The sequence below is a fragment of the Labrus mixtus genome, chromosome 17 (assembly GCF_963584025.1).
Source record: "Labrus mixtus chromosome 17, fLabMix1.1, whole genome shotgun sequence".
Lineage (NCBI taxonomy): Eukaryota > Metazoa > Chordata > Actinopteri > Labriformes > Labridae > Labrus > Labrus mixtus.
Window position 1 is genome coordinate 13,788,842 of NC_083628.1, and position 13,209 is coordinate 13,802,050.

A 13,209-nucleotide genomic window follows, 5' to 3' on the forward strand; every position below is an offset into this window, starting at 1 on the left:
GTCTCTCCAGCACCCACAGCCAATCTGAGCCTGTGACTAAAGCGCCATCTCTCCGGCTCACACTCCAGGCTGCTGCGTTTACTCGCTGGCTCTGCAGGGCGCTAAAAGCCACCTCTGCATTTAAAGCAGAGGGGTTTTTTTTTTTCTCTCTCTCTCTCTCTCTCTCGTCGGATGTCGCCCTGCAGGAATCAGCCAAACACACGGAAATCAAACTAACCGTGCATGAAATATACATATAGATATATTCTTTTTGGATTACAGACACTTTGAAGCCTGTTCGCCAAAGATGGGATGCTAGAAGAGAATACTGGAGGAGGGGAGAAGATAGATTAACAGATTGTTCAAAGAAAAGAAAAAGAAAACGGAAGGGATATAAAAGCACCGCCATCGATTTCCGGAGCTTCTCTACAACAAACACCTGACCTCGACCTACTCGGACGATTTGGGAGAGATAAAAAAAAACCCAAAACTGGTTGTTGAAATGGAGATGTCGAGATTTTCTCTCATCATCCCGTCTCCTCCTCCAGCACGCGTGCTGCTGAGGCTGCTGATGATGATGTTTGCGTAGGAGTGTTGTATTTTGCGGACGGCGTCGGTACACCAGTCTCTCTACTGTTCAAACAACTCCAGACAAGCGCTGGATGGAACTGCCTGCTCCGAACGCATCTCTCAAGAAATACTATTTTAATTAATATTGAAAACCGGCTTGTTTCCCCCTCTCTCTCTCCCTCTCTCTCTCTCTCTCTTTGGAGTGTTTTTCTCATGTCTTTCTGTGAGTCTGGGATGTTTTGCAAGCGGATGAAACGGATTGTGTCTGGGAAAGTAGTCTAAAGGCAAAGATTAAGAAAAAAAAAAGCGAGTTTTGTATTTTCTTTTTCCGTTTTTTTTTTTTTTTTTAATTAACAGTTAAAATAGGTTAAGACTAATCTGACCTTGTTTTACGCGTGTGTTTTTCTGATTACTTTGTCAACACTGAGGGCTTCCCCCCCCCCCCTCAATATTGCTCTCAATATTCAGTGACTGAGGTTGAAACAAACTACAACCAGCAGAGGTCGAGACCTGAGCTCCAAGGAGCCACCAGTACCCTAGATGTGACCCTGTGAATTTCTCTTATCTCTGAAGGTAAGATCTTTTACTCTTTAATACAGAAGCTTCTGTATCCATTCACCAATTCTATTGTGGGATTTTTTTTACGAGCAGCTGGTTTAAAAAGAAGAACAAATAATTGCATAGCCTATGCTTGTTGAGTCATGCATTCGCCTGAGAACCTATCTGTTGTGATTGTTTGAACAATACATTGCTCAGAAAAAGGGAGTAGATAGATAGATAGATGGAAGTGCAGCTTTCATTTCAGCACCATGGACAGAGCCAGATTTTTCTACAAGCGTTTGATAATCGGTTTTTCTTCTCCTTATTTCACCCCTAACATTTATAATTCATTTTAGTCCATATACCCAGCATACAGTATAAAGTACCTTACAGTGTGTTGCTAGGAGCTTTAATAAAACCATGGGTGAGATACAGACAGACAGAGTTTGAAAGTGAGGGAGAGGTTTTTAGTGCTTTGTATGACAGACTCGCTGGCTGGTCGGCTCGCCACATGCCGACAAAAAACAGCATGGCTTGTGAGCGCAGGCTACTGTCACCAACTGTTAGCCATGGTCACATCCAAACTGTTTTTGCTCCAGATATTTTTAGGGAGGGAGGAGATGCATTAAGGCTGCGCAAAGTAGAAGCATTCCTGTTGACTGACTGCAGTTAAAATGACAAAATGTTTTTAGGAAAAAGAGCCTATACAGCATTCGACCCTCAACATACTGGGTGTTTTGGAAATGATTTGATGATTGAGGTAACAGCTAACCAGCTCAAAGGTGAACCCACTTGGTGAACTGGGAATTTAAAAAAATGCACCTTACTTAGTATTTTCGATTTCGCCTATCAGACGTAGAGAATATCTATACTATAACGTGTCCTCCTCTGTAGCAGAAGTATTTCGGTGTGACCATAAAGTGACGGATTTACCAAGTCTTTCAACAAATAGCACTTTTTCCTACGAACCAGATCAGAAAAAAATGCTTTATAATGCTCCCACATCCCTACCCGAGAGAGTTACACTTCCAAACATCATTTGGCTCACACTTCTGCTTCAGAGCAATCTTTAGCCTCTGCTTCAGCATAATTTTAACGAAAACCATCATAGGAAGAACAATATTCATATTCTCCCTTACATGTGCTCCTGTACAGTCTAACTTGATTTGGAGTTGATTGATTTTGCTTCACTTAGCTACCCCCCCCCCCCCCCCCCCCCCATATGTTAACCTCCTGAAAAAAATCAAATTTCAATTAAGTCACTTCAATTTTCATTCACATTTCTCCAAGTTAAAATTAAACATATAACATGGCACTTTATGTACAGAGTAGGTCTAGCTCATATTCTTTGTTAGATTATTTACCCAACTGAATCCACCAATGAGCAAGCACAAATGTTCTACTCACAGGCAGAGAAACCTCAAGAAGGACCAGACTCAGCGGTGCACAGCCATCTACTGCAACAAACAAATGAATGAAGTTATGTGTAGATGCCTCAAAACGAAGCACAAATAGTCACTGAAAAAAAGCCATCACCAAAATGTATCTTTCAGAGCAGGGATGCCTAAACCTTTTGAGTGTGTGACCCCCCAAATGAAGGGTGCCAGAATCTGTCCCTGGAGGTGACTAAGGCATGTAATGTAGCGCACGGCAAGGCTCTGTATGCGCCGAGGTTCTCTTTGAATGTAAAAATAATGATGACACTCTTACTGGCTTTTTCTTTTTTTACAAAGGTCTGTGGAATAACTGTGTTAAAAATGATTTCCTTGCTTGCTCCTCATGACAGTTTTTGACAGCAGTGTATCACTTATTTTTTCATACGAATCCTAGGGGGGCTCAGCTTTGTTTTAGATAAAAGTGTGTGTGTGTGTGTGTGTGTGTGTGTGTGTGTGTGGGTGTGGGGGGGGGGGGGGCTGCAAGGGAAAAGGTTAGGAACCACTGTTATAGAGGATTGTAGATCATCCTGCTGGTAGAGTTACATGATGGTACTCCAGAGGCCTGTGGTGACACCAACCCTCTACAAAGATGCTTAATGTTGTTTTTCCACTAATTTCCCAGGGGCAGAAAGAGCTAAAGGTTGCTAACTAACTCAGATTGATACCCGAGCGTTCTCCGCTGCACATGCTTGTTCATTGAACTACAAAAAAAAAATGATGTCACTGCTTATTTTCTTTGCTTTAGCATCAGAGTGACAGACTTTGCACACACTAGATAGTCTTACAGGGTATCAACTTAAGCTAGCATAGGAAATAGCAAGTGGGAATCATACATGCTGTGCCTTAAGAGGGCCCTACCACAGTGAATGACAAGGTGGGGCTTATGTTCCCATGGCGACTTCCTCAATGACCCTCGGAGCAACCTTGGCCCCCTGGGAGATCAGTCATACTCCTTCCTGTGCGCACACACACACACACACACACACACACACATACGCTTATGTCCCCCTCAGAGCGCCACTGTGAGTGACTGTGTGTTTCTTGCCTCCTTGCTGCTGATGCAGGGAGAGAGGCGAGGAAGAGAGCGAGGGAGTTGAAGGACAAGCGGATGAGTGGGTTGGAGAAGCAAATTTCAAAGAGTGATAGGTGATGAGAAAAAAAGATGAAGAAGAAAGGTGTGGAGAGAATAACAGATATAAAGCAGGGAGAGAGAGAGCGAAGGAGAAGAAGAAGAGGAGGAGGAGGAATGTTTAAGAGTGAATGCAATTACAGAGGCAGCACTTTTTTTCTAAGCATTTAAACTGTACTCACATTTCAGCTTAATTACCTTTAGAATGCACTGTTGGGAGGAGGAATCATGATGGAGCTGCCTTGGTGGAGATAAAGAGGAGAAGTGGTTGGATGGGAACTTGGGGGGGAAGGGAATATGGCTGCACAATGATCATGTTAAACAGTCACCACCCATTCCCATTCCCCCCTCCCCTCCCCCCCCCTCCGGCACGGTGATCTCTCCGTGCTCTTCCCCCCTCGCAGCTACACCCTGACACGCTCACACATCACGCTCACGCACAGATGGGTCCCTGTGCAGACACCAGTGTCGGCGCACGCTTACACACAAGCGCACGCGAGCACACGCACGCGAGCCGTTGGTCAGCTGCCCTCATCCCGAAGAGTGATTGTAAAAAATCTGGAGCTCATTCCGATGAGTAAAAAGGGAGGCGAGGGAGGCAAGAGGGAGAAACCGGAAGCGGTTGAGGAAGAAAAACAGCAGCAGAGGAACAGCTGTTGTTCCCCTATACATGCACATTCATAATTTCCATGCATTTACCGTACACAGTGATATGGTAAACGCTGTTTCTACTCCATGGAATTAAAATTAGATGGGTTTTTTTTTTTCTCTTCAAAGATCTGGCCTCGTTCCCATAGTCTTGGGCATCCTTCCCTGGGGTTAAAAAGTCTTACTCAGCATCTTAATTGCTGAGTAATGACATCACTAGACTCGTTAGAATTAGGCCAAGCAATATTAGCGTCCAGGGATCATACAGGTTGTAAAGAAACTCCTGTTTTCCCAAACTTACTTCAATAAACGAGTTTGAAATTAAAGTGCTACTGAACTCCGACATTTCCCCCCCCCAAAAAAAACTGTGAGTAGCTTTTATTTAGTCTTTTTTTGGTGGCCCCTGAGGTTGTTTAAACTCTGAACTGATCCGACCCTTTACATGTGTGTGTGTATAGTATTCTCTTTCTAAGGTCTGCTTGCTTACTTTTAACGTTCTGATGTAGTAAACAAAAGGACACAGTTACAGTGATGACAAATGGGAATAACTTTCTAGATATTCTCAGTCTTCTTTCTGATGATGTGGTTTATATTTGTAGTCTATACAGAAGCATCAGGGGCAAATGAAAAGGTTTCCTAAGCAATTTAAAAGATCTCACAGTAGGGCTGCCACTTGAGTGGAATGAGCAGAGTAGTTACCCATATACAGAAGCTACAGTCCTCAGTGTATCGGCTGTAACATCCACGATATCGATCTCAGCCCTTTGATTCATTTCCACCCCCACTCTTGTCTGTGTAGGTTCTCAGTCATACGGGTCAATTCAAGGCTTGTTCCAAAAGGCAACAGGACTGTGTTGAAGGTCAGGAAGATGTTTCACTTCTCCGACAAAAGGCTTCTTTAGTCCTAAACTGACTGGTGGAAGGAGTTTAAATCTAAGCGTGCATGGATCATATGTATGCTTGTTACAATCAGCCCCACTCTATTTCCCCCAGCTGGCTTATCAATAAAAGCAAAAAAGACCCACAGTAAAATCCTCACAGGTCAAAATGGATCCTGAAGGCAGCACTGCAAAGAGAAACAGCTGTCTAGGGACTGCTTGGGTTTAAATAGAACAATAAACAAGATAACATGGTTGAACTGGGGATAAAAGAAGACAGACTTCTTGAACCGGTGGTGTTCCAAGATCTAGTGTGGGTTTAGTAAATTGACTCAAAGCTAACATAAGTGTTAGGAATGATGTTTCTAGCTTTAGATACGAGAAAACACCGCAGACATTTCCTATATAAGCCTCGCACAGCTGGCTTGTCTGTCTACATGGCCTGCAGCATTCTGAATAAATTACACAGCACTTATGAAGGCAGGGGGCATACTGATGAAAGTTACTTTAACATTTGCATCATGTCTTCAAGTATAACTTACAATACATACAGTACTCAAAGAAGCCGGGGGGTGGGGGGGGGGCTTTCTCATTATAAACGTTATGCTTCAAAGCCTGCACACTCATTATATGAAAGTGTAGCTGTATCATGTTAAATTACAGACCGAAAGAGGCAGCAACATGGTGCTAGTGGAAAGTGATGTGGCAAAAATAATTTTAGAACAAGTGAGCTCAGCAAGGTGTTTACTTACTCTGCTATAAGAGTTGATCACAACTAAAGTGTGCATGAAAAGAGAGACTCACAATCTTAAGTGTTTCGTCTATATTTTATTTAACAATTTGACCCGACTAGGTTCTTATCAGCTTCGAGAATATCATGCAGTTTTCGAGCTGGAAAAAAAAAGTTGGTTCAAGTACAATAAAGCCAGAACTTTTAAGCTTAAACCACCCACTCAAGACATAGAAAAGGCAATGGTAAAATGTCAGTCTGTAATAGCCCTGTCGCCATAGTAACTGAAACCCCCGTTTGTACTTTTACACACACTGTCTCTTGAGCACTGACCATTAGCACTAACAGCTAAGCAATCATAAGCCCAGAGCTTTTAAACACTTTTCCTTCAACCATCTTATACATTATATGGAGGCCTGTCATCCATCCTTTCATGCTCTTAAAGGTGCCCTCTGCTCACTCTTCGTCCTTTTCTCCTCTTCTTCACTTTCTCTTGCCTGCTACCTTTTTCCTTTCTGTCTACTAGCACTCACCGCTCTTCTTCATGCCGTCACTTTACATCTTGGCTTTTTTTTTTTTCTACCACCTCACATGGCTTTTCCATTTCCGCAGGTTTAATCATACATGTCCACTGTAGCGCCCACGTCGATTTTTAGACCCTCGATATACCAGAGGCCCAGGGAAAAGTGAGAGCAATTTCTTATCACAATACAATGAATAGATCAGGCTTTTTACGTTTACTCAAATGCATGTAGTTTTATTTTAAAGGACTGGATAGGTCAGCAGTGCGAAGGAGGCTGCTTGTTACTCAGTCTAATTTTCAAAGTTTGATACTGAATGGCATGGAGTAGGTTTTTATCAAATTGCACAGGATTTTTTTGATTTTTTTGTAGCATTCTTGCTACAAGAACACAGAGGCTGTGCACTCGTTTCTGGAAAGAAGGGTGTTTGAATTTTTAAGGGAACAACATGCATGCCTTTGTGGGATAGAAGTTAGCATACATTTTAGCCGTTGGAACAAACAAGTGTTTTTTTCCCAAATCACAATGCTTGAGTGGGCAACCCAGAGGAGATAAGACCAGAGTGTTCATTTTGACATTTAGGCTTCTACTTACATGCAGGTGCAAGGAACAGAACTCAGTGAAATGGCATTTTTCTGATCACAGTTATTATTCTTGCCTTTGCCACTTTGGTGTCTTGTGGCCCCAAAAAGAATAAAAAGAGAGAAAGTGTGTTACAGACAGTGCAGTGGCTGGGTGCCCCGATTTCAGTGTAACATGCCACTGACCTTGCTCGGGTCTGTGGCTGGCACACTAAAAACATGGACTCAACTTTACGCCTGATTGAACGTTGTTTCAGATGAATAATATTTGACCTGGGTGACAGTGAAAGAGAGAACGAGAGGTACAGACTTGAAGAAAAATGATCTTGAAATGTGGTTCCGTTGTGGGTTTGTGGGTCGGGAAAAGGTGCTGAAAAACGTTTTAGGAATGTTATCTGATCAAGTGATTCACATGATCTGTGTGTATCCCCAAAGTGCATTCTGCCATATGTGACAACAACGCTCATCTACATAGTGATGTGTGCCTCTACTCTGAGTCTTCTGTAACCTCCTGTAAACACCACAGACACTTTAGACTGGTCAATCTTTAAATTGACGCTCAGTAGCATCTCCCATTCTCCATGTTGAAGCTGCTGTCTTTGCTTGTGGGTGGCTCCGCAACTCAAAACCATGTTATAACACAGAGGCCTGCCCGCAATCCCCGAGGCTGCATGTCTACGCCAGCTGAGAACAGACAAGAAAGACAAAGTTAATGCAAAAAGACGCTTTACAGAGAGAGAGAGAGCGGCTACTGTAGCAGAGACGGGGAGAGAGCAGGGGGAGTAAAAGCGAAAGCAAGGAAAAGATGACAACAAAGTGAGTGACACGACTGGCAGTGAGCCGAGAATTCTGATGTGGTTATAAAAAGATGAAGGAGAGCAGTAGAGCAGAGCAGGTGCACAGCTGGCTTTACAGAAAGGAAAAGAAACAACAAACAGTCACAAAAACACAGGCAGCTGCAAGGAAAATTAGCCCACGGTATACTGCAAACACCTCCTAATTCATAAAACTAAACACACACGCAGAGGCCTCAGAGTTGGGTCATCTGGTACGGTTTCACTGCAGACAACACTCCTTTGCTAATTCTGCTGCTTACAAAGATTCTGTTTAGCCAGATGTTAGCATCAACAGCAGCAGCAGATGGGGTTATGTAGCGGTGAGTGCTGAGCTAACCAGGTTATGGCGCTATAATATGACTTGACCTTCACAACACCACCTCTTGTTTCACTACATTTACCCTGGCATCTGGCCAAGCGTGTGTGTTTGTTCATGTGTGTGTGCCTCTGCATAGGGTGAGTGCTTATCCCCTCAGGTATTGTATGGGGCTTTTGAATGCGCACATTCAGATTAAATATCACATGAAATATCCATTATCCACAATGAGGACATTATGTCTGATCAGGTTACGTGTCCTTGACTCAACATTCACACTCTCTACAAAACAAAGCTCTGTTTCAACTGTATCTCGTCTCATGCAGGTATTTGTCTTTATTTAGAATGAAGAAGAAGATTGACATTTTGTCAGATAAGAAAGACACTGATGAAGTGTTTTAGGTTGCATTCAAGCGCAGCAAGGCCACAAAAGATTATCCAAAAATGTGTGAAAAGACACACACTTTGTGCAGATAAAAGTAGTCCTTTTATTCACAACAAAACTTTGTTTGGCAGGCTAACAGAGAGTAACACATCTGGGTTGACTCAACATGAAAACGTGTAAACAGCGAGCTTTTGCACACACAACAGCAAGCGAGATAGGATATGAAAACCAACATTACCTACAAACAGTGAAGTGACTACCTGCAGATACAAGATTTTCTGAGTTGAGTGATCCAAACAAAAACAGTGTCGAGTCTAGTTTTGAGTGTTAAGAAAGCAGTGATGTTTGATACATGCAGGTAAACAGTGACGTTGCTGTAAATGCACATCTGGGACTTTTTGTGTGTTGACTCCTTCGTATGAGGCGGAGACAGCTGCTGTATGAAACTTTAAAAGTAAACTGATAGCTAAATATATATATATCATTGAAATATTGAAAGAAAGTGTTTGTTTTATACTGAAATTTCAAAAGGAGCCGTTGCAGCCACTGATTTTAAAGATATTTTTTGGGGGCTTTTTGTGCCTTTATTTGAGAAATGGGAAAGTGGATAGAGTTGGATATCAGGGAGAGAGAGTGGGGAATGACATGCAGGAAAGGAGCCACAGGCTGGAGTTGAACCTGGGCCGCCCACTTGGAGGACCATAGCCTCCATACATGGGGCGCCTACACTAACCACTGCGCCACCAGCGCACCACAGCCACTGATTTTAAGTGTAATTCTTAATGTAAGTTACATTTTCTCAGCAGGAAATCAGTCCTTCCAGGAAGTTGTGATGTTGTGTTTGAGCTTATTCATGCAAAGTCCAGCTTTCGCAATCTCGGCCGCTCTCCTCAACGTTTACCTGAATTTGATCAGCTACCTATTTCATCTGCACACACAAAAGTGTCTTTATATAGACTATATACAGTAAATCCAAAATAACAAATCCTATACTCAAAGTCTTGATTTTATATACGTACATGTTGAAACATGTTAGCTAATCCATTAGCCATTTCCTGGTGCCTTCTGTTGAATTTACTGACCAATCAGAGGCTGCTTTCCAACGTTTCCACACACCAGAGGCCGCTGTTACAGATGTGAGACAATCCTGATAGGTGTGTTTTAAAAGTGAGATACTAACCCCCTTAAATGGGCTGACACATTGTTGAATTAGTATTTCTTAGTGTTTTGTTTTCATTTTCACACAGTATCATAATAACAGGAAAATACCAACCTTATATAGACATAATATTGGAAGTATAAAGAAAACAAAACGGGCAAAGGCAGGACAAGACAGCATGACAGAAAACAAAATAAACAAAAAAATAATAATAATAATTTGTGCAAGAACAGCAAGATCCTATAGATTGTGCACAAAATCACATCAGATATGGTATTTTATGGTATACACATTATCATTGGCTAAAAAGGCCAATTTCCAGTAGTCGTCCTATCTAATTGTTAATCAAATCTCTCGTCATCGTTGTGCAATATATCTGACACATCAACTTTACCAAGCAATCAGGTGAAAGGGGCCCAAATCTTTTCAAAGGTTTGACCTTTCCTTTTCAGAATATAGGTAATTTTCTCCATCAATAACAATTCCTCATTTCTCCCAGCCACCGGCTCACCTTTGGCCTCTGAATAATTCTCCACGAAAGGGCAATTAAACGCTTCGCTTGGGGCAGACACATATTAAAAAGAGTTCTTTTATTTCTTGATATGTTGAAATTGGCAGGACGTAACCCCAAAATAAAAATAAATCAAGTTTAAAAGGAATCTTTACCTGTAGCATGTTTTAAATTATTTGTAAGATTTAGCTTCAGATGGTTGCTATTTCTTTACAATCTCACATACATATGAAAAACCGTGCTTTATACTTTTGACATTTAATACAACTATCTGGTGTATGGTTATGGTATTTATGTAGTCCAGCTGGTGTAGGATCGCATCAGCTTTTGTATTTCATGGCAATGTGGTTTAGATACTCTTTTGGCATCTTGACACGGAAATTGATAGAAAGTCAAAAACAGACATCTCTCTGTGCCAATAGATGTCTTCTGTAAATGCATTTGTTCCTGTCCATCATATTGAAGTGTATTGTGTTACACAGACAAAATCTCTTAACATCACACCTTGTAGTGCAGCTTTGTTCAAAAGACGCTGAAATCAGACATTTAAGGGTGCAATAGTCACAGAAAAGGCAGTTAAATCCTGGAGGGTCCTACAAATATATCTCCATACTCTGACTGTCAGAGCACCTCTAACACCCTACTCTGCTGCATGTACCAATGAACAATTACAGTACATGTTAGAAACATGTGTGGATCTGAGATGGCTTTGTTGACACATTTATAGCCAAAAGTTTACTTACCAGTCACCAACCCTTAGCGAAAAGATGTGTGTATGCAGTAGTTACAAGTCCTTAAGCTGAAAACTATAACTACACTAATGACTGTGTGTGAGGTCCACCTTCCAATTCGTACGTCCTACTGTTGCTAGGGAGGAGAAAGCAAAATAGGGGGAAAAAAAGTCTATAATGGAATGATGTCATTGTCAAGTGTCAAGGAGCAAATGTAATTTAATGGTGTCTTATCTAATTCAGGAAGAGGGAAAGGAATTCAATTTATTTGAAGCCAGTGTATTACCCTGAACAGAGCATGTAGCCAGAGGGGAGGCTTGTATTTGTGTTTGTGTGTCAGTGTGTGTGTCATTGTTTTCCAGTTATGTATTAATCTATCATAGGGCCAGACTCAGCATGGTGTTATGCTTGCATGGCTAACATGGTTGCGTGGTTTTTCCCACCGAGAGGTCCTGACGGAGCTCAAAGTGTCACAACAAACTGCTTCCTCTGTCACTGCAGTTTGTCGGGAGCAATCTTGACTGACAGTGAACTCATAAAGCAGGAGTGAACCAGTGGCGGACAGGCAGCAGCTACTGTTATACTGTTATTACCAGTTTGAGAGTCGAAATTGAATAAAATAGACTCATCTATATTTACATTACAAGCATGGAGAGATTATAAACCACCATGGACATGTAAACATGCTGAGTTTGGTTTGTCTGTTGCTTTTATTATTGTTCTTTTTGTTATCCAATTTAACAAGAACAAATAGTGCAGGGAGTTTGCATAAATCTGTCTCTCAGCAGACTGATATTCTGTCGTAAGCAGCACTTTATTCTGCCGGACCCTGAGACTGGAGATGCTCTCGAGTAATGGCTCATCTCTCATCTGCTGTATTTATGCAGCACTGAGCCGAAACAGAACTATCAGAACTGTATTTATACCATCAGATTAAAGATGCTTCAGGTGTGTGTGTGTGTGTGTGTGTGTGTGTGTGTGTGTGTGTGTGAGAGAGAGAGAGAGAGAGAGAGAGACATAGTGAGTCAATGAATGTATGTAAAGCGGAGACGTAGGAATTCATACACAAGCCACAAATAAACTTAACCTGAAGCAACTTTTATCGTCACATCAACCTTGTGAAAAACCTTAGGCTAACATTTGCTCAACATAACTGCTAGCTTAACATACATGTTACATCAATTACTTACTCTCTGTATCCATTAATTAGAATGAATATACACACATGGTCTGAATATGAACTACAGTTTTCCTCACAATACTTTTATTTGAGTCTACAGTAATGTTGCAGACATGCACTCACTCTATTTATTTAGTACGCCAGAGTGTAGCTTAATGCTAGTTTATGGTTTACCTTCAACCTTACAGACGTCTGCTTAGCATAAAAAAAAAGTTAACATTTATGCTATCCACTCAAGTGAATGTGTTTGTCCGTGTAAGTTCCCATCACTCGCTCTGTTATGATGGTAGCAACTTTAGCTAACATAAACGTGGAGCACCAGATTCATAGTTACCAAAATATCTCTAAATAGTGATGGATGCTACATTTTTCTGTCAGTGTTTTATTTCCTCGCCTGGCTCCCTGTGCCACAATCTAACATTGTATTTTTTTTATAGGCTTTTTATTCCTTTATTTTACAGATTGGATAGTGGATAGAGTCAGAACCCGGGGAGAGAGAGAGAGTGAGGCATGACATGCGGGAAAGGTGCCACAGATCATACGAACCCGGGCCTCCCACTCTTGAGGACTATAGCCCCCCCCTTCTCGAGAACATTATCTTTGATTTTAAAAAACACACACAATTAGAAACAGAGATTTTTATTTGAATACCGCTGTAAGTGCTCACACAGATCCTGACAAATAAGAATATGCCCTCAATTACATGCCTCAATTACAGAGACAGACACATCACTACGGATACATCCTCAAATAATCCTGTTTTTACTGTTTTTTTTTTTTTTTAACTGTATGTGTCGCAATTGCAATTGTTGCATGCTTACTGTGTGTATCTAATGGACTTTGACGCTCTAAGCTGACATCCATAAATCCAATGGCGATGTGCCATTGCTGAGCCTCTGTAGCAGAATACTGGCTGTAGTTCTTGTGATGTGTCCAGCAGTGCTGGCACCAGTCAGCGCTCATCAGAGGCTCACTGAGCCTGTTGAATCAGCAGCAGAGGCAGTCTGTGAGATACTGTATACATTACACAGACCTAGTCTGCAACGAATACCTCAAAATCTCACACCTGTTGCAGCTGT

General features: G+C 41.7%; 1 protein-coding gene across 1 annotated transcript in view; it reads left to right on the forward strand.

The window, feature by feature from the left end:
- The window catches only part of fam163ba (family with sequence similarity 163 member B, genome duplicate a), a 29,557-nt gene continuing 16,348 nt past the window's right edge, over positions 1–13,209 (forward strand). Inside the window, exon 1 of the mRNA XM_061061488.1 lies at positions 1–1,122. The gene's annotated coding sequence lies outside the window, so the exon portion shown is untranslated. The remainder of the gene's footprint in view (positions 1,123–13,209) is intronic.